Genomic DNA, 22680 nt, shown 5'->3' with positions numbered 1-22680 from the left:
TGAGAGAAGCGGATTTTGTAAACGCTAATACGAGAACTGTATGCTGTCACAAAGTTTTTGCCAAATTAAATTATTAAATAATTATTATTAGGGCTGATTTTTCAATCAATACTTATTCGTCGAAAAACGTATTAAACTACCATTTCAAAAATGTATTCTTTTCCTGTATTTGACAGTTTACGGGTGACATTTTTATGTTGTCGTGTAATACTTTATTGGGCGAATAAGTTTTAACCATGGATTGATAAATCGGCCATTAATTATTTAAAAATAGTTGTAGGAAATAACAGATATTTTTATACAAATTGTGATTGTATACAAAATTTCTATTCTTTCAGTCCGTTCTTGTTTTATTTCGTCTATAAGTAAAATCTACTGACTACAAAAAATTCATTCCCCTTGCGATGCATTATATCAAACGAGCGAATGCTCATTCTAATATCAAATTCTTAGTGTAAACAGGCGTAGCGTACCTGTGTGAATTCGAGTTTTCGTTTACACAGAAAGATCACGAAAGAATGCTCTTGCTCTAGCTCTAGCTCTTTGTTGGTTTGATGTAAATGCACTGTTGTTCTTTTTACATTCCAGTTTAATAATATTAATTATCTACTGTGTAAAGTGTACGAACAAAATCAATGTTTTTTTTTATAATTGAATTAGGTATTATATACTTTTTGAGACCATATTTTTTAAAGTGAAACTTTTATTACATCGTCTCAAACTTTTTGGTCTGTGTAGCGCATGTCGCGTGACGGTCGGCTGCCGAGTAGGTATAAAGCAGTGTTCGGAACCGTACGATAATTATCGTACAAATACGATAATTTTGTGCCTAAGTTTCACTTTTACCGTGGTTTCATAAAACCACACAACATTTTTTTTATTAGACTCATTCATGCATGTCTCTATAAACAATTTTGCAATAAGTTGCTTTTTGCGATTCTTTTCTTACTTTATCGCTCCGCTCATCAATATGAACATGTCCGCTGCGTGTTCCCGTATAATACGCGTAATAACAATAACATTATGCGAGCGGAGCCGGGGCACATGAATAACTTGATGTTGTATAATGTTACACCGATTCGTATAAAGGTAGGCTATACTATTTTCTATATAATTATGAAGTATTGTTTTAATCAATAATTATAGATGTTCTAGGGAAATTGGTGTTGGAATAAATGTAGAAATTAGATTTTTAATATCAGTAATTAAAAACCTATAAAATTAATAGCGCATGGTTGTCAGTGAATGTAAACGAGACACGAAAACGAGTTCAAATAGTTTCAGATACTGGGCCATTCATACAAACAAAAATTTATTAGGTACTTTCGCAAACTCTATAAAAGCTTACGAATAATCTGTTAATTCTATTCTAAAAGACCTTAACTTATAAAAAGTCCGTGTATATAAGTATTTTAGTCCACTTCATTGTGGTCATTTCACTAATTAAACAGGACGAAGCCGCGGGTAATTACTAAGCTAATATATTATGTGAGATTTTATCCAAGTTTTGTCGACACAACATGCGGGTAGTAATTGTTACCTTTCAAAGAGACTATTTAATTTCCAACCCTTTGTACCTAGCAACCTTTGTTCTTATCTTTTGTGTTTGTCACTATAACTATAGTTTAGATAAACTAAAGGTTCAATTTTAAACGACCGTTTAATTGGTTTAGAATATGGGTTGGAGCTTTTATTTACATTGATTATTAAAAGCAAGATTTTCCCGGTTAAACCGGAAAATTTGCCTGTTTATCGATAAATGATTTTCTGTTAAATTTAGACAAAGTTCAGTCGTTTTTCAGACCTCATATAAAAATATGTATTGAAAATTGCAAGTATTTACTATTAGATAGTATTCTATCACTGTAACCTAATGAATTATAGTCAAAGCTACAATATGAATGATCGTATTTTTATTTATATGTTTGAATATGATACCTACAGAATAAATACATTTTAATAAAGCATCAAAAATTATTCTTTCTAATATTTGATAAGACACAACAAATTCGTGTTTAAATAGCCTCCACCAGTTAAAACAGATGTGTTCAAATTAAAGGTAGTTACTTCAATTGGCGTCGTACCTGCGTCTATCACCTAAACTACTCAATTATTCCATGTGGGTCATCCGCACAGAGACGACCATGGAGACTCTGTTAGCGTTCAATTTTAATATAACGAGTGATTTTATTAATACGTTTAAATTTTATGTATTTTTGCTCATTAATCAGATAATAATGTAAATGTCATTCTTTGTAGTGACATTTTACTGTTTTTTTTGCAAACATGTGTCTATATTGTGATCTTCATAAAGGTATAAGCTATTATAATGTGATGATATACTGTATACGTTAGTTAAATAATACCTATACATCCATCAGGTTTTTCTTATTTTCTGTTTTCATATTAATACTATTTTCTTAATTTTAAATAACTGTTTAACCCTAGAAACATAACCTTCGTCCATCTGATGAATACGCGGTACTAAATACGCCATCTCTTTCTAACGCGTGCGCGTATAAACTTGCCTGTTCTTGTCAACTTAGTGTGCACCGCGCTGTTGCAGGCGACACCGGTGTTCAGCGCGTAAGTATTTTGTTTTTTGATTTATTGAGCATCTGTTCATCGTTTCGATGAATGGTTATGGTTTGTGTTAGTTTTGGTGACGGTTTGAAATATTTGCTTGCAGATTTTTGACATGGAGTCTCGACGTGCACTGAGTGATGACACAATAGCGCGATTATTGTTGGAAGAGGATGACACCAACTCGCTGCCGGCTTCTTCGGATGGTGAAAATGAAGACTTTATGGAGGTGGACGACGTGGAAAGCGATCAGCAATATGAATCCTCTGACTAAGAGGACAGTCAGCAAATCCGTCACGGTTCATCACCATCTCACTCACGGGACCACGAGACCGACTCTCAATCACCTCTTGATTTATTGGAAGAGACTTCAGGTACTTCTTCATGTATTTTGACCTTACCACAAAGTACCATTCGTAGTCGCAATCGTCACGTTTGGGCCACAAGTAAAGGTCGTACATCAGGAAGGACAACTGCGATAAATATCGTCCAATGTAGCAAGAGGGCCATCTCGTGGTGTAAGAGGAATGGTAGATCCTTTATTATTATTTGATCAGTTCATGACTGATCAGATATTTGAAGAAATATTGAAATGGACCAACTCTGAAATCGCTATAAAAAGACAAACGTATGAACAAGTCACATCTACTTTCAAAGATGCTTGCAAAGAGGAGCTTAGAGCACTTGTAGGTATTTTAGTGCTAACAGCAGCTCTGAAAGACAACCACCTCTCCCTTGAAGAACTGTTTAACCCTGAGTATTCTGGTACTAGGTACGTGTCATGTATGAGAATTTGTGGTGAACATAAGGCTGAATTCTGTGTGAATTGCGCTGTGAATATAATTATTTTTGTATTTTTTAAGTGTAGAGTTATGCCCTAAGTTTATTTTGGCCAAAGAAAAAAAAGCTAAATTTTGTTATTTTTTTTTTAATTTTAATTTTTACGTACCTTATCAACTACGATCTCCTTAAAACTAGTGCCTTACGTTATTATAATAAAAGTAAATAAAGATTTCCTTTTTTTAAATTATTATGTTTTAATTATAAATAAGACCCTTATCCCTAAAAAATTATGTAGTAAACAGTTTTAAATTATAACGTTTTAAGTAAAAATTTCATACTTTAAAAAATGTTCATCAATATGATGAATGGTTATGTTTAAAGGGAGCATTATGAAGGTTATGTCTCTAGGGTTAAACGAATATAGTGTACCTACGACGTACGTCTTCATTTACAAGAGGAGCAGGCAGCTCCATAGTTTCTTATTCTCGGTCGTTTATTAACTAAATTGTCGGTTGAGTAAGCGACCACCTGGCGGGCGATCACCTCTTCTCAATTGATGGAATGGAGTCGACATACTGAGCAGGATGGTCATGAAGGTAATTTATCCGTTTTTCCCTTAGGATCTCACGGTTGATAACATTTTTATGTTTCAATGCTTTATGACAAATTTATTTTTTCAATGATGTAATCTAAATAAGTATCTATAGGTATTTATTTGTAGGAATCAAAGTCTATATTAGAATTAACATCAGATAGAGCGTTGATCGTACGGTTTTCATTTATAGTTTTAAAATTCTAAAAATATTTAAGTATCTAGTGATATTCCAATATTTCATCATGTAATAATTCAGTAAGAAGTTATAGAAATGAACACCTAATTTAGACCCACAAACTACTGACTGACTTTCTAACTGAAGTTAGAAACTCTAACTTACCTAGATTAAAAACTAAAGTTACCTTACCTTACCTACATATTGTTTAAAAAACGGTAAAAGCTATTACATGTACTCCTTTAGACATTCAATCCTGTAATTAGCCGGCCAGACCGTTCCAATTTTTATCAGTACATCGCAGTTCAGCCACCGGTTCCCCGAAGCCCGCATACAGACGGACGGACAATTGAAACTAATAAACACGCTAAGTAATCAAGCGGTTTAGTTTGTGAGTATGAGAGTATGCGACATTCCAATTTCTGGTCCTTCGAGGAAGATTGGAAAGATTGTGAATTGCGAAAGTCGGGTAAAAAGGATTTAAAAAAGGAAATAATTTACGCAAAATATTGTTTTGACATTAGCTCTATATTTTTTCTAAATCCATACTAATATTATAAATGCGAAAGTAACTCTGTCTGTCTGTCTGTTACTCAATCACGCCTAAACTACTGAACCAATTTGCATGAAATTTGGTATGGAGATATTTTGATACCCGAGACTGGACATAGGCTACCTTTTATTGCGAAATATGTAGCACGGGCGAAGCCGGGGCGGACCACTAGTAACGAATAATGGTTTGAATCTAACTAGAATTTGCATTTAGAAAATATCTTAGTCACTTATATCAGACTAGCTTTCCACCCGCGGCTTCGCCCGCGTTTTCAAAGAAAAACCCGCATAGTTCCCGTTCCCGTGGGATTTCCGGGATAAAACGTATGTGTTAATCCAAGTTACCCTCTATATTTATGCTAAATTAAAAGAAAGAGTAACAAGCACACACACACACATACACGCATCCTCACAAACTTTCGCATTTATAATATTAGTAAGATAAGACAAGCAAAAACATCCTGTCATCACAAGATTTTTTTTTATTGACACACGTACACTCTTTATTTTGAGCGTATAATATACCTTACATTTTTTGTGACAATCTCGATAAAATCACAAGCAAGTATAACGGTGCAAAAAGTCCATTGACGGGTTAAGTTCGGGACACCTGGAGCGCTTTGTGTGCTGTGGGGATAATGTTACACGTTGAGTGCATACGGGTTAACTCAAGTTACTTGGTTTGCTGTTGGAGTTAGTTTAAGCACGGTGATATAGGTGAAAATATTATAATATGAAAAAAGCATAGGTATAGCATGTACTTAATTAATGGAAAAATATATTTCTGAGATTGTGTACCTACAGTATTTGTACAGTAGGTACAGTTTACAGTACAGTATTAGTATTATAAGAAAAAATGGAAACAACTATAACCGAAATGGTTATGAATTATAAATTTCTCCTGACTTATTCTTATTCCTAAACTGCCTGTAAAACATGTAACTGTAGCGTGAAAAAACAAAATATACCTAAGATCGCTCAAAATGCCTTACTCAGTGAAAAACCGCAAATATACCGTAAATCTGAACCCATAACTCAGCAACTCAAACAATTGAAAATTTATTAATCTGCCCCGTGTACCTCGTAAACAGCCGGGCTTAAGTAATTAACATCATGTGGATGTTTTAATAACTTGCCATCCTCAAAATTGTTTGCACACGTCGTTGTAGGTAATTTTGGGTTAAATTCGTACGTGATCCGCTTTTAAAGGGTTAAGGGATTTCCTGTTTAACGCTGCTAATAGATATTGAAGACCGCTCCGTTTTTGGGAGATTTTAAAATTTTGGCGTACGATTTGCCATTTTTTGGAGTGGTTTAAGTGTAATTATGGATGCTATTTGATTTAAAGCAAGTTTAAAGTACCTTTAGACGTTTTCCGATCTTTTGCTAGATATAAATGTACCAAAATCAATTTTAATCTTCGTTTAAATTTAATGGGATTTTTTTTGCAAATGTTATGTATCAAATCTATAAATCGTTTGTTATCTGATACATATAACGAATATTATTTTTTAAGAAAACAAAACTCGTTCAATTAAAAGCCTTACTATAATATTATAACAGACGTAATTGTTATTTAAGGACCTGTAATATTTTACATTAACACATATCCAAATTAAAGACATTATACATAATACATTAGTCATATAATTTCGGTCCAAAGCATTAGAAGCCATGGTAGACCAGGGCTAAAGTTATTAGTTTCACCTGAGGGGCCAAGCGATGTATCTAAAGTGTTTACACTTCAAACAATACATTCAAATTATTATGAACCCCTCAGACGAACTCCGATATAATCTAAAACATACCCTGCACCTTTGCGTCAAGACTGAAATTCCCGTGTTCAAAATTTTCATTGTCTTGTTCAGATTAATAGAAGTATATTGACATAAGAGGTAGCTATTACCTTGATATATTAAAGTTCGATGCTCGCATCTCCCTTGAGCATTCTGTTATTGTTATTTAAATGACGAGAACATGCTAGTCATCATTATCATCTTGTTAATGGGTTTGATACTGGCCTACTTGCGTGTTTCTTGTATTGCCAAGATTTTGGACATGGTGTTTATTATGTGAAAATTGAACATGGTAGTGATTATAGCTTGTGTCGTATATTTTAATACTAGGTAAATTATTAAATTTAACAATCAAGAAATCGACCACAACCACGTTCACATTGATGAAAGCTTGCTTTCATGTATATTGCTAATATAAGTAATATTTTGCATAGTTCGTCAAAAAACTAAATTCCTAAAAACTGTATGCCCTGTCGCGTCGTGTCAAACGAATTTATAAGGAAAGGAAATGGCAGAAAAACATTCACATACTACGGTGGTATGAAAAATTCTTCTAAACACGTGTAATTCTTGGGGTATTTAAGCTGGGAGTTACTAAACTTCAATTTCAAATAGATAAAGAATACAATGTACTAGTTAAACTCAGAGGTGATACATATGAATTTTATAACTGTTTTTACGACCGGCTCGTAAAGTGAACTTGCAAGTTATTGATTTTTTATTGTACTTGTTGTCCCCTTAATGACGTCATATAAGTAAATGATGTCATCTACGGTTTAGTTTCTAACAAAGACGCTTTTAGAAGATATTATGGTGGTAAGGTAAGGTCTTATTTAGTCGTTTGTAAGAAGATGAGTATGCTTGGAATTTTGATTAAAGTTGTGCATGGTGTTAAACAAAGTTATAATTAATCTCAATTTAATTCGTAAAGAATAGGAATCAATTAAAATAATTATTATACTTCAGCAAGTATAATAATTATTGTATTTGATTTCTTTTTAGTCTTCTTCTTATACCAGTGGTATAAGAAGAAGATTATATCACCTTTCGTGAGTATAGTTATATTTAGTTCAATGAAATACTTTGGTATGGTTTTCAAAGTAAGTTAGTTATATGATAAATGTATTTAAGTATGTATTTAGAAATTAACCAGGTAACCTTTATTAAATTTTAAATCTAACAATGTTTTTTTTTTCGTTTCTGTGATATTATTATATTTCAGGATGTTTCACTTTGGTATATTAATCATCAAATTGCTGCCTGAATTTACAAACATACCCGAACCAGGGACATAATTGAATTACTTTTCAATTCTATAAAACTGATATGTATCCTTAGTATTAATCAGTGTAGGGTAACAAGATTTCCAGCACGTAATGGGATGGCCTCAGCGGGACATTGGACACTTTATTAGATTGTCGCCCTAACCTGCGATGTAGATGAAAAATAAATGAAAGAGTTATATATTATGAGGGACGATACAATGCTGTTTTTATCTGTGCCACGTGACCTTGCTAATGGATGTGGTATTGAATTATAATCTTAATCTGTTTGCTATTGTAAAGGTAATGGACTAATCTTGTTAGGGGCAATGGAGGCTTTAAGAACTTGGTATATTATATAAGGAACTACTATAATGAAAATTCTGTTGTCATCTGATAATAAATATAGAAAGGAATGATTCAAAAATGTTAGCTGTGAAGCGGTCATTACTTGAAAATATTATCATCTAGGGCCTAGGCAATATTGAAATATTAGCAGTTATTAATCCACTTTAAAAGACGTAAATGAGGAATATTTGAACTACAGACGTAATTTAGACAAGACGGACAAATGAAACAATCACAAAAAATAGGTAGAGAATTCCGGGAGACTTGCATCTGCTATTAAGGATCTCAGAAGAAATTCACATTAAAAATTTCGGTAAAAGCCTAATGTTATCCAAACACTTACAAAAAGATCTAACAAACGCTGGGATAAAGTTGCACCATCATTACACTCCCGAGTATCAAACAAAGCGCACCATGACCGGAATACAGCCGTTACATTCAAACTTACCTCGTCTCCCCCGCCATTACTCATTCCAATGATTTTTAGCCCGTGTGACACATTCTTTGATTTACAACGCGCGAACAATGAACTAGCCACGCTTATGAAAACCGTGGGTGACTGTTGCTTTTTGTTTCGCTTCGTAATTATTAGTGTCGCATATGGCTTGCTTTACGGGTTTTGTAAACGGTAAACTATTTTGTAATTTTATGAACATGGAACGGATTTTGAACGTAGTTTGTGTAATGTGCTTTAGATGGACATGCGTTCTAACGCGTATGTTTTATATTCACCTTGATCATTCTGTAAGACTAATTGTACTTTAATTTTCTTGGTTTACTTTACTAGTATGGAACCAATTTATTTTTAATCGAACTCTAATCTCGCTCAACTATTGATCAGGTACTTAGTTTTGTAGTTTCACACACACATTTTTTAACCCTAGAAAGATAATCATATTGAGTAGTACGGGAAAGATAGTCATGCGTCAAATTTACGCATGTTTCTTAGTTAGCTCTAAGTCGAGGTATATTGTTTTTTTTCTATAAATTGTAAGTTATTATATATTTACAGTTATATTACAATAATTAATACTACAAATAATTTATTTTTGATTATTTTTATACATATAAAAATACGAAAACATTATACGTCTGCTTTAAATTTACAATTCTTGTAACTCGTATTATTTCTAATAAAAACTTATTTTTGACCACAATTATCAGACTTTTTTATATGTTATATATATTTTGTACATATAGTTATATAAAAAAATTGTGAGAAATAAGTTTAGCACATATCAACGTATGCTCACGACATATAACTATGTTACATTTTTTGCAGGAGGAATTTGCCTTTCGTCATATTTCAGAAGTTCAAAAAGTATAGTAAATACGTTTTTTTTTCTAAAGGCCTCCTCAGTACTTTCTTACGATGTACCAGATACTTCATTTGTTAATAAATTGGAGATATTATCACGCAAATATCTTATCAAAGCTGGTGATTCTAAACACCCACGCATAAACAAAGAAGTTAAAAGAAAGAAGTTCCAAGCTTCTTTATTTCATGTTTTATTGACTCAGATATTTTTGTGCTTTGTTGTTAACATTGTGGCTATAAATTAAATATGCAATATGCAGGCAATTTTATTGATTTCATAAAATAAAGCCATTGGCCATCTCATTGTCTTGCTACTATTGAACATCAGGGAACACATTCGGTCTAATGCATCTACTCCGCCTTTTGCTTGAATGTAATATATCATTTTTGCTTTGTACCTCATCGGGAAAAGCTTCTTCTGTGTCACTTTACTCGTCATCTTCAATTTCGTGGTCCTCCTACTTCACTATCGGTTTCTTTACAGGGACCCTCATCGCTTTGCATAAGAGCGGCTAGTATACAATATTCTTCCAATTTTATATCCCCAAATGTTTTCTATATTTGCTTCAATGTGTGTAAAAATAATTTTTTAACATAAATCACAATATACAGTAATAATAAGCCAAAAAATATTCAAACTACCATAGAAGTCAAAATCTTAAAAGTCACGGTAAAGATAATCATGCGTAATTTTGACTCACGTAGTCGTTATATTTCAAAATCGGTTATACTGAGAGCTAACCTATACCATAGGTTAGCTCTCAGTGACTTATGAAATGTTCTATAAGCACAGTTATGGATTCGCGACATTTAAAAAGATACAGCTATATTTCGAAAACGCAGGAGTCATTTTGACGCAGACTATCTTTCTAGGGTTAAGTTAAGGGTAAGTGTATAGGATATGGGATGCTGATTAATTGCTTAATTTTATATTCACAGAACACATGAAGTCCCTGAAATATTATAGATGCATATTCCCTCTCGCGTGTTTTCAATCACCACCACGTCATCTAAACAAAATTTATCTCACGAAAATAAAAGGGTATTCTGATCATTACGTTCGCGACATTGACTCTCAGTCGCCAATAAAAACACGCCAGACCTCCTGCTTAGATGTTTATTTTGTCACACGAGCACCCCTTGGCAAGGTATTATAATTAAGCTCATTTGTTATTTCTGCTACAGCCGGCGCGGCGGTGCGCAGGCGCTATAAGCCCTCCTGTATAGGTGCGTCGTTAAAGCGGGTTTTTTGATGCGCACGCGACTTCAGCCCGCATTATCTTTTTATCGTCGCAACCCCAGCGCGGATTATGAATGCAGGGGTATGTAACCTTTTAATAGTAAATTAATATTTAATTTTTTATATGCTCCGACCGGCTACATTATATCTTACCAGTAGGTGAGATCGTGATGAGGTGTTTTTCTATCATTCTTCTCTGATAAATAATTAGTATTTTACGGTGTTTTCTTTTTTGTATTTGTATTTTATTTGCTCTACGTACTGCACACACAGTTGTTATTATTCACAATGCAGATTTGAAGTACAATTCAGGTGAGGACATTGAACGATTTCACACTACACATGGCGATCTCAGCATCTACCAAAGGTTCTCCACCCCTGGCTAGGTGAACAATACTAGCGCGTGTCACCCGTGTGTCGGCGAGCAAATATTGCATTACGTCCCCCGTCACGTGACGTCACGAGTCCATTGTTGTCCCCCGCGCTTGGTCACCCCACTGCGGAGTTGCATTGATTTTGGATTCCTGATAGGTAACCGTTGGTGAACTTTGTGACCTTATTTTTTATTGATTTAGATGAATAAATGAGTAAGTAAGAAATATACCTTATACAAACTATTTTGTATTGTCACTGATGTTATAATATGGCTTTGAGTGAGGTTAGATATGTTATTTTTGTAGAAGTTTTCAAGACAGAGAGAAAAAAGCTAAGTCGGACATATGTATACATGCCCTCAACTTCAAAACATGGTCATTGAATCGGAAATCTACATGCCGTCGAAATCAAAACATGGTCATTGATGACCATGTTTTGATTTTTCATAGTTTAATTGTTTAATTGTTCATAGTCTGCCAAAAATTAACAAAAATTTAAATGTTGCGATGTTAAACACGTATCCACAGTATTAACTACAATAGGAAATAATATTGTAATACTGTGACGTATCTTTATCAGCAATTATTTTAGCAGTATTTAATCATAAGAATTCGACTTACTTCATCTCAGTTGGTTGCAACACTGATCACATAACACTCCATACAAATCCTGGTATCTAAACATTGTTTCACTTCCAATTACAATTCTCATACAATGACGGTTCATTTCAATAACCCAAGGTGTGTGGGGAGGTATTAATGGGCCAAATTAATAATTTCCTTCGCCCGCATCCCGATGCGATAGCCCTTTTGTGTTTAATTGACCACCATTTTACTCTCATTTCGGCTGTTTCCGTGAGTGACGTGGCCGTTTTAATTGCTATGTTCATTGTGGTTACGGTGGTAAAAATAAGTTCACTTTTTGTGAGATTGAAATTGAGATAATATTGCCATATTGGTAACACACGATATTCATTCGGAACAAAATGCTTTATCTTGTGACTTGTATTGATCATAATATAAAACTATTAACGTGTAGCAGGCAACAAAAAGATATAGTAGTTAACTTACGATATTTTTAGCGATCGCAGTCCGTTGAATACTCTTTACTTTTTAGTAGACTTAAACTACTTATTATTGATTCATTTTAATACTTCGAAACATCAGGATCAATAATGTAAATTTATTTATTTATTTATCAATCAATCTGATTTCACTTCAATAATTTAGTACATATGTTTATTGATAATATTTACAAAATAATGGTATGAAACATTATCCCATTTATCGAGTAGATAAGTATTTCTGCAACGCGTTGTCGGCTACAATGTCGCGGGAAGCGAGGCGACATTACCTAGCTAAACTACTCATTTGAATAACGTAGTGTTGTGCGAAATTATCGATATTTATTGGATTATGTTGCCTATTATTTTTAACCGACTTCAAAAAAGGAGGACGTTCTCATTTCGACCGTATATATAAAAGTTATATATTTAAAAGTCAAAAATTTGACATTTAAATGATAAAAATACGTTAACTGTTTAGTTTAAAGAAGAAAGCATCTAAAACGAATGATCTGGATCCTATTGATTTTTATTACCTACGGCGTCAATTTAGATTTAAACGCTCTATTGTTAAGTAGAGCTTGCAAATTGAAATAATTAGATTTACTTATAAAGTTTATATTTTTACAAACTTGTCTTAATTCCGGAAAAAATGTCTTGATTCACACATGCCCTTCGATTGTCGAATCATCACCAAGGAATAACATTACAATTAATGTACAACAGCAATGATTTCAGGTTGTTTATATGATTTTGTAGATCTATCTATTTATATCTACCATGCCCAATTTATCGACTCCAGCACATCACTAGTGTAAAGGAGTACGTCAGCGACAGATCGGCGGATTTTGCATAAAATCCTCATTTGTCACAGCACTAATGTCCGTGCCAGATCGCATATGAACTAGCCATAGAATTGTGGGATGAATTATGACGTCACTGCGTTCTTTGTTGGGCTGTATGGGGGAACACCGGGGAAGGTGTTTGATATGTGTAGTTTAATTTTAAAATATATTGTGTGTGCATCTGCTGCTTTTTCTTGTGATGTTGGAATATTTTCACAAGCACGTATCGTGGCATTCGTTTTGACTATATGGTTAGCGTGGTTATTGTTACAGAAATTAGCAGCATGTCCTTCTACAAGACCTAATCTATTTCAGTAGGTACTATATTCATGAAATTCAACTCAATTTTAATTAAGAAACGGAACACACTAACATCCATATTGGCTTAAGGCTGCAGTCTAGCAAAATTGCGTTTTCAACAAGTTATTTGACAATTTTTTCCCGGCTAATGAAATGATAAACTGAATTTTTTTTTCTTGTTTATCAATTAGTGTTATATACGCAATGCGCGTGAATTTTTTCACATTTATAAAGTTACTTTATGTTACCTTAATCAGGCCTTCAAGATAAGTCTCTTTCCCCCAAAATCATTTCGAGCTAAGTTTGTGCACTCACTACGTTGCAACCGATTACAATTTACACAATCTGATCAGCGCATTATTATCCTTATATAGTCGTTATTAAAAACTGCTGAATACAATTGCCGAAAAACTTATGATTTTCTTAATTAGAGCGTTATAAATTCATTAAATTTCCCATTTTTTGCCTTACAAAATCGATTGATAAATACTGCTAAAAGTTATTTTTTCCATTAATTTATTCGAGTTGGTTGAAGACCAATGAGTATTAATCCTTTAAAAATTTTTTTTTTTGAATTTTGATAATTCTTTAAATATTAAAAAAATATTTAAAATGATAAGGAAAAATCCTAGCGAATTTCTTTAGTCGCGCTCCTTGGGCCGGAGCGTTCTGACGTGTGCTCTACGCTCGATTTTCCTTCATACCGAAATGAAAGTTGCTCTACTTCATTAAATTTAATATTTTTGTTAATTGATTATTTTTATCTTAGTTTTGTGCAAATATTCGTATTTTTAAACATTTGATTTCGATATGGAAAATAAACGAAAAAAATACGCGTGTAACTACTAGAAAAAAAATTATCTTCGAACATAAAGTTAATGAAACCAAATAGATTGCAAAGGTGATTGGCAACAATTTCTTTATTTTACGGGGTGTCAGTAAAGGGATGTATATTTCTTTAAAACTAAAGTAAGCTCATAAATTTTCTTATAATATAATTTTTTTGAAGTTCCAAAAATGTTTATTTTTCGTTTGAGAAATACGAAATATAATATAAACTTGTATTGAGAACTTGAACTTCCCAAGTTCATCCGGGGAAATCCCCATACGGGGAAAATGATTTGTTTACTCCAAAATTGATCCGAGGTGTTTTAATTTTTTCTTCTAGTCATTTTCAACGTAGCGGCATGTTGTTTGATTATTAATTTTGTAACTTAAATACAGGATGTTGGTTTTATATTCTGATCTTACAGACGCGCTGACAAATTTAGTCCACCATTTCTAGTTTAGTCTACCAACTCTAAGTACCAATATTAAAACGAATGGATTATCATCACATCATCAAAATTCAGTGGGGTTGAGAACTAAACAAACAGAAGTAACAGAGACGCGAAGAATAAAAAAAGAGGACGAAAACGATAATTCGTTGATGCTTTCCCTTTTCGACGTATTGTTAGGGTACATCACCAATCTGCAAAAAACAAAACTGATGATTCCCAATTGCTGATTAAAAATGAAAAACAAATAATCGACAACAGTGGTGAAAATTTGCTGATCACAATGAAACATCCTTCAGTGGTAGCAGATTTACTCATTTAAAATGTATCGGTGAACAGCGTAAAGGAGAGGAGGACAGGAAAACATTATGAATGTGGATGGTGGATTGTATACAGGGTGTAATTGATAAGTATGTGCAGGCGATTATGACGTTATTATTGCAGGTATCAAAAAACTTAAAACTGATATCGAAATTACTTTACCTAATGAGCAAAATGACAATAATAACTTTTTAAAAGTATAACGAGAAATATCTAAAAAATTTACTTTATACACTCCCATATCAAAAAGGGAAAATGGGACTAGTAGAAGTTAAATGTCTAATTCCGGCAAAAGACATGAATGCGGAAGATGCGGTTAAAAAAAATTTAATATTTGAAATACAATGCAAAAAATAACACTTTTGTCATAGATAAGAATCATGACTATTTTTTCCAAATTCAGGGACAACTAAACGTTGCAGAAGCAGAAGTCTGCTTATTTGCTGTTTGGACTGGAGTGAATCATTTGTTAAAAATAGAATATATAAAATAGAATATATAAAAAAGTATGTAACGTTTAGGCAAAATAAAATGATGGACCATTATTGGATTTTACATAAATTGCCTACTGTCAGAATTGATTGATTCGAGACTTCAGCATTCGATGCCCATCAAGGACCCATCCTATATCATTCAAGCGATTGAAAAAAAAGAGATAAATCCAGTGCAACCGATAAAGCATCAGAATGCTAGCAAAAGATTTATTAGGTTTATCAATATAAATCTATATATGTATTATACATAATATAATAAATCTGTAGAAGACGCGAAGACTGACATCCGCGCGGACGGAGTCGCGGGCGGAAGCTAGTCAGAAATAAATATCTTTTGTTTTCATTTGCGTATTTTTCTATTTTATAATTTTTTAACACAAACATTACATTTTTTTTATTAAATACAAAATTTGTTTATCCGTTTTATTAGCTAAACTGAACAACTTTCACTAAGAAACTTAGGTCGAAAAAAATGTATAGAGTTATGCATTTTGTATGGAAAGCTTATTTTTTTTATATTTCGTCCAAATTTCTTTGTAAAAGTTGATCAGTTATATAAACATGAAGTTGAAGATATCAATAGAAAGTATTCGCAAATTTTGTGTACTGATAAAAAAAAATCACCCGGTGTAATTTTCACGAAAATTGTTTCAAATTGTCATTTTTGGTACTTATTACAAATATTAAATTATACGAATGATTTAATTTTTAAAAATTAAGTGGAGCAACTTTCCCTTAGTACATTTGTATTATTTACATATAGGATGACAGGATGCATTTGTTTGCACTACTAGACCAAGCCCTTAAGGAAGCACAATAATGAATTTGAATAAACTTATGAGGAGTAAGTAATAATTTCCTCCAAAAATTTGGTACCTGCAGCCAGCAAATGTTTTGTACATAAAATTAATGTGTCCTGTCCACAAGACGTTATTTTTTACTCAATATAAATGTTATTAACATACCTACTTATCAAGTCGTAAAGTTAATTGTTTATGATGTATCAAATTTTAGTGCAACTTAAAATTTAACGCAACCGCAAAAACGTTGAGTGTTCCTTAAAATTTGTTAATTATAAAGATTGAAGATTGCAGTTTTATTCATGCTGCGAATTTTGATGAGAAATGTGAACTGTAATGTTATATCTTACTTTTGTAATGAACTAAGAAACTATAAATATAATAAATTATGGTGTAAAACATATTCTGATAACCCTACAAATTTACCTTAGCGAAATACATCGTAAGATTTCAATATTCGTACTCAAAAGGCAACCCCTTATTAAATTATTATAGACATTGGATACAATTCCCTTCGGAGATGAATACAGGATAAGTGTATTATCGCCTTTATACCTTGGCTTTTCTGTATTAATTGTGTTATGTATCTAATATAAAATAGATATAAATACTAAGAAATGTTATTATGTTAGGTAGGTATTTATGTTCAACCGATTTAAAAAAAACCGGCCAAGTGCGAGTCGGGCTCGCGCACAAAGGGTTCCGTAGCAGCAAATATAATAAATTACAGTTAAATCAACCTATCTCAAAAACTATAAGAGATACTTTGATCAAACCAAAAATCGTTGAAAGAGTTAATTAGCATGCATCACCTCTATTTTTTTTAGAATTTTATACCCCGTAGTTATAAAAATAGAGGGGGGGGGACATACTTTTTACGACTTTGAGAGCTGATATCTCAAAAACCGTTCACTTTAAGAAAAATGTTTTTTAGAAAACTTTATATCATTTTAAAAGACCTTTCCATTGATACCCCACACGGGTATGTACATCGAAAAAAAAAATTTCATCCCTCAGTTACATGTATGGGGGGCCCCACCCCCAATTCTTTTTTTTACTATTTAGTGTCATATTTTTGTAGCGGTTCATACAACACATATTCCCATCAAATTTCATCACTGTAGTACTTATAGTTTCCGAGTAAATCGGCTGTGACAGACGGACAGACGGACAGACGGACAGACGGACATGACGAAACTATAAGGGTTCCGTTTTTGCCATTTTGGCTACGGAACCCTAAAAAGGAGGAGTATGTACTCGACTGTATTTTTTGCTGGGTTTGTTACCTCAGAACTTTTGAATAAGTAAAGCGATTTTGATGATACTTTTTTTAATTGAAAGCTAGTGTCTTCCGGTTGGTAAATTTTGTCTAGTTATGTACACTTGCTTGGCGGTTTAAGGTTCTCTTAGAAAGTCAATATTTTAGTAATAATATTTATTTCCGACTAATAATAATTATTAAACTTACGAAAATGTTCATGAGATGGATGTTTGTTACCATTTAAGGTTAAAATAGCATTAAAGTATATCGCTTACACTAAGCGTATCGCTATCCGCTATATCACAGGCACAACCTTATCCGCCCCCCACTTAAAGACAACTCTACAACTCACGTTTTTATAGCAATAATCAAATACGAGACATAAATTCCAATTATAATCGATGTGTTCTTAACAGTACATAAAACAGAGTTAGGAGAATTAAATTATAATAATGGTCCACTAAAATGGCGGTGGAAACCTTTTGGGATATTTAATTTATAAAAACTTATTACATTATAGTGTTATAGTGTTTGGTTTATAATTATTTGAAACTATCAATTTGATGGGATGATTGAAAAGCTTTAGCAAAACATTTTTAATTCATCTGCTGTCATCTACGAAACATTTTACAGATTAGGTATGCTCTGATATACCTAATCATAATATAACCTATACTCTATGCTCTATGTTACCAATATTGTATGTGAATTTTAAAGAAATTTCATATCAAGATTCAGTACCTGAGCCTTAAGGCGAAATGAGACCCAAAACAGACGTTTCGAGTGCACGGAGAATTATTTTTTTTCTTCAAAAACTTTGAATTTGATTTTTTTTATTTATCGATTTATTTAATTGAAGAGTTTGTTTAGTGACGTTTGGGAACCGAAACACGATTGGCAAAATTTGCCTCGATAGAAAAACGTTGTGAAGTTGCCCAAAAATTAAACAATTAATCAATTTCATTTGGACAATAGTAAAGTAATATCAATGAAACTTTATCCACATCCACTTCCATTCAATTCTTGAGGGACGTACGGGATTAGATTTTTCAATTAATACATCAGTAATTTAAAAAAAATATATTTATAAACTATGAGCAAAAAATTGCGCGCAGGCCGGTCGCTTCCGCCGTTCCGCCTCCTGTTAGTCGACGCCAACGCGTCTTAGAGAGCAGTCCTGTACAACTTTTTCGCGCGGTGCCGTTGTCTACTCGCATACGTGATTTAGTGTTAGTGTTACTAAAGTTTTTCATAAACATGGTGAATTTTGGTGGCCAAAACCTTGATGGTGAACATTAGGAATAAAATGTTGCGAAGGCAGATGAAGAAACTACAGTTATTGAATCTAAATAGGTAAGTTTAATGTTTATCATGCTTATTTATATTTATTATGTCTTTCGGTCGCTACAAGTCTAAAGATTTCAACTTCAAATATTTTGATTACTAGGTATATGTTTACAAGTCTAAATTGAGAAACGCATAAATGAAAATCTGATAGTTATTTTTATTTGTAAAAAGTAATATTATTTTAGTCATATTTTGAGATTTCATTACCTATGTATGATTTTTGTATTAGTACATATATGTTTACAAAGTCTGAATTTAGCAACGCACAAATCAAGATTTTATAATTTTATGCACTCTGTCTTTATTTTTATTTATAATTTTATTATTGGTATAAATAGGTAATGTTTTAGTTGTTTTTTGAGATTTCATTTTCCAATAAATATACTACTGATTTGTGTATGTATGTTTATTTCTAATAGCGAAGCGCGACCACGAAAAATCCGATGTGCAGCTTGCAAGCCAGGATGCAATAAAGACATTTTGGTCTTTTAGACCAACCATGATACCAGAAACTGATGTGGATCTTCAGACAGTTTCACATAGTACTTTTTTTGTGTAAGTTTATTCTTATGTCATTTATTTATAAGTCATATGATTGAAGATAGTGGAATATTTCAGACTAGTGTAAGTTATCACTGACGGGTAGGTAATTACCAGTGAGATCAGAAACAATTTTTATTTCAACCCTATTGCGTATAACTTTTTTGTTTTTTTTTTATTGTATTATAACTATTGTCTGAGGTCTTTCACTGCACCGGTAATTGTAATTTTTTTACTTATTAGATATCATGCAATTTTAGGCTTATTGCTGATCTACTAACAATTCTATACACATGTGAGCAATCCCAAGACAAGAATTAGATCTAGACAGGATTAGATAAAGGATATTTATTTATAAATATATCAATTCGAATGAATGTATGTATGAGTAATTTTTTTATTTGTTTTTATTAATAGATACTATTTGCATATTATGCATAAGCATAATTACTTATAAATTTTATATAAAAAATATTTGAAAAATTTGTAGTTATGTAACTATGATGCCGACAAACGACTTTTTTACGAGCTAGGACAATAGAGCGATAAACGAACAGACACAGCTGCGAAATTTTTTACTAATTTTTATAAAAGCACTTGTTATAACAATTGCGGTCAACCGTAAAATTTTTCAAACAAAAGAACGATTTTCTCAGAAAGTTTGTTATGTATGACGCCGACAATCGAGTTTATTACTGGCTAGGATAATAAAGCGACAAAGGAACGTACACAGCTGTGCAATTTTTTCTAGTTTTGATGACAGTATCTTTATAATAATCGTGGTATTATAAGAGGTATTATCAATTAATTTTTCTCCTATTATAACTTATTATGGTTGTTTCAGCACCTCAATGTACAAGGATAGCTCAAAATAACGGGCAAGAGACATTTATTTACAGAACAAGGAGAAGAAGTCGTATCAAGAAGATAAACATTGGAACAATAAAATGGTAACAAAACCAGCATTCGAAAATATCTGATGTTAAGTATATATCAAAATGTCGGATATATTTATTCAAAAATAATCAAAATTGTAAATAATATTTTTTTGTCTATTATTGTTTTTTTTTTCAATAAATATGATATAAAAACAAAAACCCGTTTTTTTTAATCTTTTAAAACCGATAATAATGTAAAAAAAAACAAACGTAAATAGCATTATTCTATTATGTATTTTTATTATCATATTGTACGTATGTCCCCCATGTCGAAAAACTATAAAATTTGTTTACAAAGATTTGCAAATAAGCTAGTAACGTAGGTAGCGACAATTCTAACAATAACAAATATGTAATTACATCATAAAATAATTTAGTCACAAGCTCACTTTTTCAAACCAGATTTGTACCAATTAAAAAATAAAAATCGACCTTCGTGCAAAGGAACAAAGGTCGATTTTTCTAGTTCGATGGGCCCGGCAACGAAAAGACGTTGCCGGATCGCTTTACTCAGCTTTAACCGCGCGAATATAAGAATATAAGTAAAGTTCATTGAACCTCTGTTAGTTCCGTATGTTTCCGTCATCTATTCAGTTGTGTGGCGTGGCGAGGGGATTTTTGTGAAGCGTCCCGCGCGCTCTTATGCTCCACCCAGGGGGCGTAGCCCAAAAGGTGCACAAGCATGATTGTATGTCGCCTTAAAAGCTTCATGACTGTAATTATTATTAACCGTGGGTGTTTTTTTTCTTTGAAATTTTCATTTTACCGAATTCACGTTGGATTTGATCTCTCAAATAATAATAATTCGTTTAATTGCAAGCATATACAAGCAAAAGTGAACCAAAATCTCTTTAAAACAATCGATATACGAGATTTGATTAATAAAATTTAAATAAGTACCAAATTTAACTGATGCGTCCACAACACACTCAGTACGGCAAAGGGCAGTAAAAACTATTAAATACGACAAATGAAGAATTATTATTAGAACAGCATCCCCTCACAACCCTCCGTCTGCGACACGCGCTAAGTTGAGGTGACCGGGAGCTGGTATGTTCCACTTGGGTCTATGTGACCATAACTTGAATATTATGTATTTATTTATCTGTAGGTACGTAGAAAAAATTGATTTGTAATTTACTCATTACTGATAACTGAAGTTCGTCAGTTTCAAATTGTTTTTTCAAACCTTCTGTATAAGGGTATATAAACTATTGTAATAAATCTTAATATCAATCATTAATTATTTCATATAGACTGGGAAAAGCGCCATTGAATTATTATTTTATTTTTCAATGATCAATCTATTATTATTGTTCGCCATTATAATATTTACTTTGTAATAATCAAGCTAGGTACCTTCTTAACGTCAAAAAACATAATAAGCTTCATATTGCAATTTTGCACCTGTACCTACCTGTAAAAACTTTTTTATTGGATGTTTTCATTGATAGCTCTTTTAACATGAACATTAATTGTATATATGTATATATCAATGACTTTTCGTATATATCAATGACATACAAACTTGAACGGAGATGCATTTAATAGTTGACTTACAAAGACCCATGTGGAATATACCTTTAATTTTGCTTTTTAACGTGCGTTGCACGGGGGTACAGCTGAATCGATTATTTTAGTTTAAATAACAAAGAAAGGGTGCACCATGGTAGATAAAGTCACCTATTTAAAATGCTCTTAAATATAACTGCAATTGGTGAAGTTAATAATATTGTTATGGGAAAACTAACCAAAGCGATAACTTTGAAGTTCCATTATGATTGTCAAGAATAAAAATTATGTTATACTAGCTTCCGCCCGCGGCTTCGCCCGCGTGGTGTTTTTTCGCAATAAAAGGTAGCTTATGTTCTTTCTCAGGGTCTAAAGATTGTCTGTGCCAAATTTCATCAAAATCGGTAGAGTGGTTTAAGCGGGAAAGCGTAACAGACAGACAGAGTTACTTTCGAATTTATAATATTAGTAGGGATTGTGTTTTGTAGATACCATTTAAAATAATATAATATACAGCACTACAACATACAATACAGCAATTACTAAAAAAACTTTAATCCAATAATTTGATAAGCTTCATTAAGGGGAAGCTTTATTTGGAAAACTCTTTCGTTTCCATATTTATATTAAATATCTTAATTTAATAGTTAAGATGATCAGTGGTAATAATAAAATAAGGATCATGAAACTTTCTTAAAATTATTTTACACGGTAATGCAAGTTTTTAGCTAATTAAAATACATAGTTTCAAATTTAGCTTTTAGATCGTGTTATTTCCAATTTCAGGGTAAAAGTTCCAGAATGTAATTACTGTAATAATTTGACAGAGACAGTTAGTAAAGAAGGTATCTATGTATATGTATGTATATTGAAATTTAAGTTCAAACTCAAAACAATTAGGTAATTAATCTTCTACATCCACTTTATGAATAACCATAACTAAATATCTATATAT

General features: G+C 32.3%; 1 long non-coding RNA gene and 1 pseudogene across 2 annotated transcripts; both read left to right on the top strand.

Moving 5' to 3' along the window:
• The first annotated feature begins 2462 nt into the window (after window positions 1-2462).
• On the top strand, window positions 2463-3557 carry LOC149485503 (uncharacterized; annotated as a pseudogene). The gene is made up of 2 exons (XR_016316145.1): window positions 2463-2586; window positions 2690-3557. The product of XR_016316145.1 is annotated as an uncharacterized LOC149485503 (transcript).
• Window positions 3558-18156: 14599 nt separating this feature from the next.
• On the top strand, window positions 18157-20591 carry LOC149485502 (uncharacterized). The gene is made up of 3 exons (XR_016316224.1): window positions 18157-18741; window positions 19155-19290; window positions 20120-20591. It is a non-coding gene; the product is annotated as an uncharacterized LOC149485502 (long non-coding RNA).
• Window positions 20592-22680: the final 2089 nt, after the last annotated feature.

Source organism: Colias philodice, chromosome 10, assembly GCF_061535455.1.
Source record: "Colias philodice isolate Cphi_HAF_F1 chromosome 10, ilColPhil1 Martin Lab GWU primary, whole genome shotgun sequence".
In the NCBI taxonomy this organism is placed as follows: domain Eukaryota; kingdom Metazoa; phylum Arthropoda; class Insecta; order Lepidoptera; family Pieridae; genus Colias; species Colias philodice.
The sequence above is the reverse complement of the archived record's forward strand: the minus strand, read 5'-3'. Positions and strand labels throughout refer to the sequence as shown.